General features: G+C 51.1%; 1 long non-coding RNA gene across 1 annotated transcript; it reads right to left on the bottom strand.

The window, feature by feature from the left end:
- Positions 1-470: 470 nt before the first annotated feature.
- LOC119104809 (uncharacterized) lies at positions 471-2,117 on the bottom strand. The gene is made up of 3 exons (XR_005094987.1): positions 2,013-2,117; positions 1,081-1,154; positions 471-521 (listed from the first exon to the last, which is right to left on the bottom strand). It is a non-coding gene; the product is annotated as an uncharacterized LOC119104809 (long non-coding RNA).
- Between the last annotated feature and the right edge of the window lie 7,729 nt (positions 2,118-9,846).

The raw sequence follows: 9,846 nt of genomic DNA, 5'->3' as shown, positions 1-9,846 counted from the left end.
CCCTGCCCCTGACCTCTCCGTCTCCTTCCCCTCCCCTGACCTCTCCCTCTCTTCCCCTCCCCTGACCTCTCCCTCTCCTTCCCTCCCCTCCCCGACCTCTCCCTCTCCTTCCCCTCCCCTGACCTCCTCCCTCTCCTCCCCCTTCCCTGACCCTCTCTCTCTCCTTCCCCTCCCCTGAGCTCTCCCTCTCCTTCCCCTCCCCTGACCCCTCCCTCCCTTCCCCTTCCCGTCCTCCCAATCCTCTCCCACTAACCCCCCCCGCCTCTACGCCCACTGCCATCAGCCTGCAGAGACCCAACACTTACACAAGGCGCTCTCCTGTTGGCTGAGATACTGCGCCCCGCGGGCATGTGACCCTCTCGCGCCTCCCGCAGCAGCGTAACGGTGGCGCTCTCCGGCCGCGGCAGGTAGGAGGAGCCACTTGCCGGGCCCCGGCCCGGGCCGGGTCCCGCTGTGGGACCTCCGGCGAACGCCACGCGAACGACTCGGACGAGGCGCGGCGGCGGCGGTGGCGGTGTCGCCTGCGGGCACGGAGCGGGTCAACGGGGCGACGCAAGGCGGAAGGTTCAAAGGTCATAAAGGTCATGACAAGGAGTTGAAACTGTTCATCACCGTCTGACCCGTTCACACAACACGCAGTCCAAACCGAGAACACAACAGGCATTTCAAAGATCATCGGAAAGAAGGAAGTGGAGCGTGTCGGAGAGCGTGAGTCGGAAGCGTGAGTCGGAGAGCGTGAGTCAGAAGCGTGAGTCGGAGAGCGTGAGTCGGAAGCGTGAGTCGGAAGCGTGAGTCGGAAGCGTGAGTCGGAGCGTGAGTCGGAGAGCGTGAGCCGGAAGCGTGAGTCGGAGAGCGTGAGTCTGAGGACCACCGGCGTCGTGAAATGACATCGCAAACGCACACGCTAGTTCTCAGACGCGCAGGGTCAGGGTCGATGCAGTTCACGTCTGAAGGAGACTCGTGCACACATAGCGCGAATACCTCCATCTCAGTTGCCCATAACTCAACTAACCCAAGAGCTGGTAGAGCTGGTCCGTCACATTCATTCCGATCGATGCTCAGCGCCAATCCACGACTTACCGTTTTCTTTCTTTCCAGGCTACTGCTGTCGTAGTTGATGGCTCTGTATTGCTTCCGTTCCGTTGTGGGACTCGCTGAAACAGTGCAACGACCTCCGGTGCTCAGCCATGATTAAGACAGCAACTCATCGTGAATAAAAACAACACGATGCTGAGTGGTCCCCACGGAACAAACGCGGCTGTGGCGTTCAAAGTCAGATCTTTGCCGCAATCAAATCAGATCTTCAACGCAATCTGAGGCATGCATGCTTATGGAAGATTGTACTAAGTGAGTTGTCATGTAGCCGATCTGCGATAGGCACGATGTACTGGGTAAACGACGCTGTTAAGCAAACATCGATGTATTCATGGGAAGTCGATGTTTGGGTGCAGTGCTCACGTTGTCTCGTGACCACGACCATTGCATCGGCACGTCTAGTTATCACATGGGCATCAATGTTTTCTTAACAACGTCATTTAACCAGTGCCTGCTGGTCTATTCGACGTCGGTTGTGCTCAACATAAAAATATTAATAATTAAAAGTCACGGGTTGAAGGTCTTTCTTGTATCTTCAAGCTAGTTTGTTTCATCGAATGCTCTAGAGGAGCACAAAAAATGTGATCAAATCGACTTTCTCTGCGTAATCATTCAACAAGACCGCAATTTCCCGCACTTTGGCGTTCATACAGGACGGAAATAGCACGCAACGAAGACTCTGAGAGCAATTAGAAAACAATAATATCTCCCTCGAAAAGGAATATGGTATGGTGGACTGAATCATAGTGATAGAGCCAACAGCCAAAATTATTTAAAGCCGATAGCAAGGATATGACCGATTAGAAGCTCATATTCACACGCAATCTCAACGACGAACCTAAATTCCCTAGAAAATGTCGGAGGAGGTCGACACAACGTAACAATACAACATCATCAAAACCAACATTCTCACGTACATTTGGGGGTCCAGACCGGCTCCTTGATGTTGAGCGGCTCGTCCTGTGGTTTGGCCTTGACCTTGACCTCTGGCAGCGCTGAGGTCGCGGGCGGGGCCTGACCCGCTGCCACACTCCTGTGGAAGCATCGGGTCAGGTCAATGTCGTGTCGGAGTAAACGTGACTGCATTTATGGTCAGTGGTAATCTATCGGATGGACGATGGTCAACGACCACACTTCAATCCGATTTAACCTTTTTAATTAGACTTGCCACATGCACGAAAGTAGGCACATTGTTGTCGTCACGCAGGCGTGGGCACATGGCCACAGACGCAAATGCGCGCACACGAACACACGTACTTACGCCATGCGCAGGTTAGAGCCAGTATTTCGTCTTCCAACGTCAAAGTAGCGCGCAGGCAAAAGCACAATAGTTGCAAACTATCTGACAGCAAGCCAAGCCATAAAGCCATAACGAAGAAGCTTTCCTGTTGCTGGATTATTTATGCAGGCTAAAAATATTTGACGGCAGTCATTCTACACCTAAAATGTCTATGAATGTACCTATGTCGCCAGGGAACGAGCCTTATAAAACACTACCATTTCTCTTCGTATTCGCTCGTATGCTATCGGTGCTGAGTTATCTTGATTACACACATTTCAGCAATACTGAACATGACATGAGAATAGAATGTAACGACCGTGAGTGGGAGGAGTATTTGAGGGAGAGAGAGAGAGAAATAAAGAAGAAAGAAAAAGAAAGAAGAAAAGAAAGAAAAGAAAGAAAGAAAGAAAGAGAAAGAAAGAAAGAAAGAAGAAAGAAAGAAGAGAAGGAAAGAGGAAGAGATGGAACAAAATGCGTAATCCCGTATGCACTGGGGTTGAAGTTCTCTTTGAATTCATATTTTTGCTCCTTCTACGAGAAACAAAATAGCATAACCCTGGCGAGCTCCGTACCTTTACTTCGTCTTTTACTCCGTTTCAACAAAAAAAGAACTGTTGTCACTACCACACTGGGCGCAATGGAAACATTAGAAACAGGAGCACACACACACATACACACATGGAGCATTTCGTACGTTTCCATGGTAATGCCCCCCCCCCCCCCACACACACACTCTTCGCACCACGACCACAAAGCACCACACACACGCAAGTTGCATGCCTCTACGCATGCATAGCAAATAAAGGCTCAAGTCATGCCAGATGAAGCAAGGAAGCATTGCAATACTGATGATCAGCAAGGAAATGAGGTCATGCATTGTAAAGGTCAAGATCCCATCCAGCGCTCACATTCAGCGAGGGATCGGGCAGCCGGCTCGGTATTTTTGCGTATGCAGTGGGTAGCACCCCATTACAAACCTTCACAACTTAAATGGCCTTTCCCCAATATACGGGCAGCCCGATGTGTCATGTCTCGTGACCGCTACACGTCCCCATTTGGTTGTACCCGTCGCTTACCCTTCCATCTACCTTGTCAATAAGGTCCACTTTTTCTGGTGTGCCCTTGAAGATTCCACCCTTATAGTCCGTGCATTCTCTTTGAATACGCGTGCGGATCCTCATAATCGTCTGTGAATATGTATCCGACCCGCATGGATATGTATCCGACCCGCGTGGGTATGTATCCGACCCGCTCGTTGCTGAGCCTACACGCGAAGCCGAAGGTCACCTGTGCGGGGGCAACCGGAACGGTTGGACTTCAACGTCACATGACCTGAAGCGGCAGTGACCGCAGGAAAGTCGGATGAGGGGCATCGCTGAAGTCTGCCCACCAATCAAAACGCCACACCTAAAATCTGTCCATGAATCGGAGCGCGCACTGAAACCTGTCCACCAATCAAAACCCATGCCTAAAATCTATCCACCAATCAGAACCCACACGTAAAATGTTTCCCACCAATCAAAAAGGCACAACTGTCTAACGCACAGAAGTCCAAATCGTGCTGACCAACTCCATGTACCTATCAGCAGGCGCGGTACGCGATATTCAACAACTCTGGGTCAGGGGTTTCGGCCTACCATCCCCTCTGGGCCGGGCACAAGCGGGACCGGAAAATCGCATTTTCTCGCCTGACCCTCACCAGGGCTACGTGACCTGGCCTTGAACTGTGGCCGGATTGCAGACCCGTACTCGCCCTGCGGAGGTTTCAGACACGGGTAATGGGGTCAAGGACAACTGGACAGGATGGATGAACGGCTGTGCTGATCCGAACCAAATAGGACAGGAACCAAAAACAGGAAAAAAGAACCAAGAAAAGGAACGAGCGAAAGAGCAGAAAAGCTGTCCCTGTAGCGTGAAAAGCTAGCACCAGTCACGAAATTCATAACTCGCATTTGATGCGGATTTGTAAAGGGCAACTGAAATCACTTAAGTCGTTTTAAGATGACTCGCGGAACGAGGTCGAGGGGGGTTCACGAATGTCGAATATTTTATAAAGTGAATGTAATGTGGGGGGTACGGATAGAGACAAGAAAAAAGTCCAGAGAGCGCTCCGAATAATCCTGCCGGTTCATACGTCATATGCAAGAGGCATAAACATAGGGCAACGAAAGCAGACGGAGCGCAGCAAAAGAGATGGTGTAATATGAAATAAAAAATGAGCAGGCAGCTTCTTACCCCGATACGTAAGCGTATCCTCTATAGCTGTCATAAGATTCTGCCGCGATATCGGCGCTTTCAGAGGCGACACTGCTGACAACAAATCGGAGTTGCGTGGCAACATCACTCGTGATTTGAGTAAAAACACGTGATGGAGGCTGCCGCTTTCTGTTGCTGGGACTAGAGCCAAATGGAATCGTACTCCTATTTGTATTCAGAGTATCCAAAAAGGCGACAAAGATGTAAAATATCATCCTTAGAGGAGATTGTGCGGATATAAGTGACTTGAATAGCGCAAAGAGAACAACACTCTTGCGACCAGGCAAAAAAAAATGCAAGCACAGGAATGCTTGAGCAAAACCTGAGGCCAGGAAGCCACCTCGCCTGCGTTTTAAAGGCATCACTTTATACAATGTTTCGCTTTAAATGGCCAAATCAGGAAGAAAGCTGAAACAGATATGACATAACACAGTGCAAGCAGACAATCAAAACGCCGCCCACAAAAGAGTTATCCAAAGTCGAGCAAAAATCGCACGCCTTACCCAGGGTCGTATTTTTGGTTGAGTGCATTGTCGATCTCCTTTAGCAGAGGACTGGTCTCTGCTTCGATGAAGGACGTGACCGATTCGTGCACGCTCCTTAGTTCTGGTGGTGCAGCCCACACAAACAAGCACACGTGCCCACGTGCATGTTAAAAACCGGCATACCAACAAAACAAACCGACGGCCGTGGTTTCTGATGTCTTATTCTCGGTGACATCAGACCACTCTTAATTAAGGTTGGTGCGACGAAGTGCAAAAAACAAGTCATAACCAATGATTAAAAGAATAAATGACGTCACACAACACAAATGACATCAAACGCGTGCATAAACACAGCAATGTGCGTCAATGCCACTCACACGTGGTTACGGTGAGAAAAACACATCCAGAGGTAATATCCAAAGTTTGCACCGTGCTTAGTATCAACAGGTGGCAGTATTGCTGAATGCAAAACGAGTTGCCCAAACCACTTGACATTGCTTCAAAATGCATCATGCAACACCATGCTATGGGGACAACAAGGACTGCTCCCTCTAACCAATTCTGAATTATATGCCCGGAGTTACGTTATTTTAATATGAAATGGTTAGAGTAAATACAAATTAAGGCTGTGAGTACTAACGCTTTTACAGGACTCCTCCCCACCCCTCCCCTCCCGGTCAGGGTACTATGCTCCATGGCCTAAAGTTTAGTGCCAGAGACAAGATATAAAATGTTTCACGAACTGAGCTACCGATAAACGCATCCTTGTTACTAAATTTAAGGTGCATACAAACCCCTTGTCTTTTTTAGGAATATTTGTTCTGAATGCCACAGCTTTCGTCCAAATTTAATAATTGGGTCCGAATTTTCTGAAGTCTTTTAAGAGGTTTAGTGCCACGCGTTATGCGCCGATGAAACGTCTAAATGATTCCTTGTGACGCTTTATAATTGAAGCGCCAAAAAATTAGCTTCCACACATTAGAGAGGATGTTTGGAGAATACCTTGTCATTGCTAGAGAGGCAATTTCACCATCAAACGCAATGCATCACCAGCCCATATCATGGTTGATGCCATTTATTCAAATTAATTTAATGGCATATTCCGTCCAAAAAATACCATCACATCCTTATTTTTCTATCATGACGCACTAAGAATGCAAAGCAGTATGCCGGTCATTTCATTCCTCTCGTGCAGTGCCCGGCCAAGTCACGGCAACTTCAGCAAAGCATCCCCAAATCGTTTCTCATGTTCGAAACGCAGCGAGCCAGGCGTCACAGCATGTACCTTTAGAAGCGTCATGGGGGCAAACGGCGGCCAAGGTCATGGGTCAATCAGAATCAGTAACGACGAACATTACGGTCAGGGACGGGACTCAACCCATCCTTCTATTTGGAGGAGATTCCTGGCAGCGATGACTTCTCAGTGATCTTTTGAGCGAAAAATTTCGGATTATGGGCATGCAGACGAAAGAGAGACGATAAGGTGGAGTGTTCAAACGCAGAAATCACTAGAGAGGCGGGATTCAGGAACTTGACCAGATGTGGAAGGCCCCAGAGAAGTCTCTAGCCGGCCCCAGAAGCCTCAGAAATAGCCCTACTGGTCCGGAGCAGTTCCCGCACCGACCCACCTGCCCGCGTGCCAGCCAGGTCAAAGGCCAGTTGATCCAAGATCACTCACCTTTCCGACGCAGCGACGGACTTCTGCTCAGAGATTTGGGACTAGGTGGCGGCAGGGGTGATGACGTCACACCGCCAGACGGCGCTGCGGTCGACTCGGCCGCGGGTTGCGCGATTTCTCCTGCAACAGAAGATGCACGGGGTAACGGCGGGTGAATAAGCATGTTTTTGTGCTGTGTTTGCACTCGTGCTCCTTCCTTGTTTGTCATGTGTATGACTTAAGGTGACTTTAATTACGACTAAATTGACGCACCATTGTATGTTGCATGATTAACCAAAAGTATGGAATGCATGGGTCAAACAGCATGAAACATAACCACTATCATAGGCGGATCCTGGGAGGGGGGGGGGGCACGGGACCATGGCCCCCAAACCTCTGAGAGTATGTTTTAGCGCCCCAAAACATTCTCAGAAATTCATAAAAGTTTCGTCTACTTACCGTCTGTTTTAACTTTCACTGTTTTAACTGTTTTGTTTCAACTTCTGTTTAAGATTAAAAAACACTCCGGTGCTTTTTTCGGTTTTGAATGGTGTTCCTAGTAGATACTCGCAAGAGGCGCCATGCACTGGACTTTGGATCCCTCACCAGCTAGCTGGCGACGAACGGTTGCCCCCCCCCCCCCCCAACTCCAGGCTAGATCCGCCCCCGACCACTATGACGTCCAGCTCCCGCACACCCTGTTACATATTGCGAGGAAACATTTCATCCTTCATCCGCACTGCATGTTCAACATTGGCGACTACCTTGTTACTGGAATGCATGCATCCCACCCCTTTTCAAACATACGTCAGATGGTTTGCAATGTGCGTACCCTGTCCATGCAAGACCCTCCATTTGCAAAGGTGTACTCCCAAAACCTGCGTTTGATTGCAACCATAGCACCGCACGTACTGTACCAAACACCTGCAGTGCTACTGCCTCTGTCCACAGTTCCCAAGTGCCTTCGATCACGCCGGCAATAGCTGAGTGAGCTCTAGTGACGTCACCACGCCGGACTCACGTCAGCCAAGTGCGTCTGGCCGCGGGAAATGAATAGCGAGCGTCTGTCCGCCACCGGTCTTTTTGTGCCGCCGCACCGAGTCACGCCGTCTGTTATGACTCGCTCAACGTCGCGAAAAACCTCCTCCCGGCGTCGCCGTCCGGGGCAAAAACGCTCGCGCCTGACCGCGCGCGCGACGAGGCGAGGAGGGGGGGGGGGACAGCGGACTGACAAATGGAGAGGGGGAGGGGGGGGGGGCGCATGGGCGCCCGATTGTTGGACATGGGTCTGCGACCGGCCAGCGCAGTCTGGCAGCCCGACAATTTGGCAGCGCCGCCGCTGTCACCCGCTGAGGAACGGGCATCGGAGGAACAGATCTGCAGCGGCCCTCAGGACGGCGGTTCGGTTCGGTGCTGGCAGGCGCTGCAACACGGCCACCGCTGCTGGCCGGGAGTGATCGGCGGCAGTGGTCCAGATCGATGTGTTTGTGTTTGGCCGGAGAATGTAGGCATCAGTTAGGTGTAGCGCGTTGCACAAGTTGGGCAGAGTTTCGAAAATGAATGGAGGCAAAGAAAGCTTGTTGTCTGATGCAGCGCAAACAATTGGCACTGGTTGGAGCTCCCAAGTATATTCAACGCGGCCCAGACCAAAAACCCCACAGAACGGTTTGCGGTACTGCGTGAAAAAGCGTGCGGACACTCAACAAATAGATGATACAACGAGGAAAACTTGACGCGGGTCACTGCAAAGGTAAAGAGCATCTAAATGAACATGACAGGCCGACAACCTACTGTCCTCGCAGAGACCCGCCCTGCAGTGTATCAAGAACGCCCTGCTTCTTCGCCGCTCTTGCACACGCACCTCTGCCACTCGCGAGTGCAGCGAGTGCAACCAATTGGTCGCTATCAAGGCGCTGTCAAAACTCCACTCGACACAAATGCGCCGCAATGCGGCACAATCGGCGGAACAGGCAGCCAACGCGGCGGCGTGGACAAAACACGATGTTTTGCAAACGGCCGCGTCCGGTGAGTAAAGAGCGTGCGCGCGCCGTGATTTGTAAATGCTGCAGCGCATGCAGTCGACGCCCACATCGCCACGCGGCCAAATCGACGTCGATTGCCGGAATTGGGCGCGAGTGGGCCCCAAGTGGACTCCGCGCTGGAGCTGATATTAAGTGGTGACGGTAGACGCAGTTTCGGTAACAAAGATGCGGGGAAGTTGGGTGGCGAACACCCGCGTCAGCGACGATGCGGGAAACTTCTGGGGAATTCCGATACAAAAAAAATAAAAGTGCCTACAAAAGAGATGGATAGAAAGGCCATAGCTTTATTCGCGAGAGGCGATTAACTCACAGTTTCAGAAGCTTATGACCATCCCGATAATCACTGGGTTTCTTGACTAAGTCGCTGGCATCTTGCATCTTCGGACCATTTGGCGAATCTTTTTTCCAACTCCAGGCAAGATAACTTAGTAACAACCGCAATGCCAACATGCTTACTACCATGCATCGCTCATTCCAATACCGCACTCCATTTCAGTCAGACTTTGTAAGTGTGCGCATCAGGTATGGCCACAACATGCATAAGGTGGGCTTATCCATGTAGGTTAGGGGTGTCATCCGGCAGCGTTAGGGTTATAATCACGCGTGATGTCGGTTTAGAAATGCATGGTCCCTGTTCGTGCGAAAGAGTTCGTTAGTATTCCGGAGGACCATCGACTTGATTCGAAAACAGACGTTGAAAAGGAAGAGCCTCTATAGCCAAAGATTTGCGAGGCAAAGGTGAGAGAGGGGTTGGAAGGGCGGCCGTCGCACACTCCGAGGTCGTCGTCGTCGTTGTCGTCGTAAACGCTGACGCGGCTCGCATCGAGCCGCGCCGTCGGAGCCTGACCGTCGACAGCTCGGCGGGACTGTGCGTCCCCGCTCGCGTGTCCCATAAACCCACGTGGGTTTATGGGCTCCAGATGGTGGGGGCCAATCGGAGAGGGGCGCTCACACCATGCGGAGACGCCGCCGCCGCCGCGCCGGCAGCGAAGGCGTTTGCTCGTTAACACCCCTAAGTAGATTAGCCCC

The sequence above is a fragment of the Pollicipes pollicipes genome, unplaced genomic scaffold (assembly GCF_011947565.3).
Source record: "Pollicipes pollicipes isolate AB1234 unplaced genomic scaffold, Ppol_2.1 Scaffold_6052;HRSCAF=7182_pilon_pilon_pilon, whole genome shotgun sequence".
NCBI lineage: Eukaryota > Metazoa > Arthropoda > Thecostraca > Pollicipedomorpha > Pollicipedidae > Pollicipes > Pollicipes pollicipes.
The sequence above is the reverse complement of the archived record's forward strand: the minus strand, read 5'-3'. Positions and strand labels throughout refer to the sequence as shown.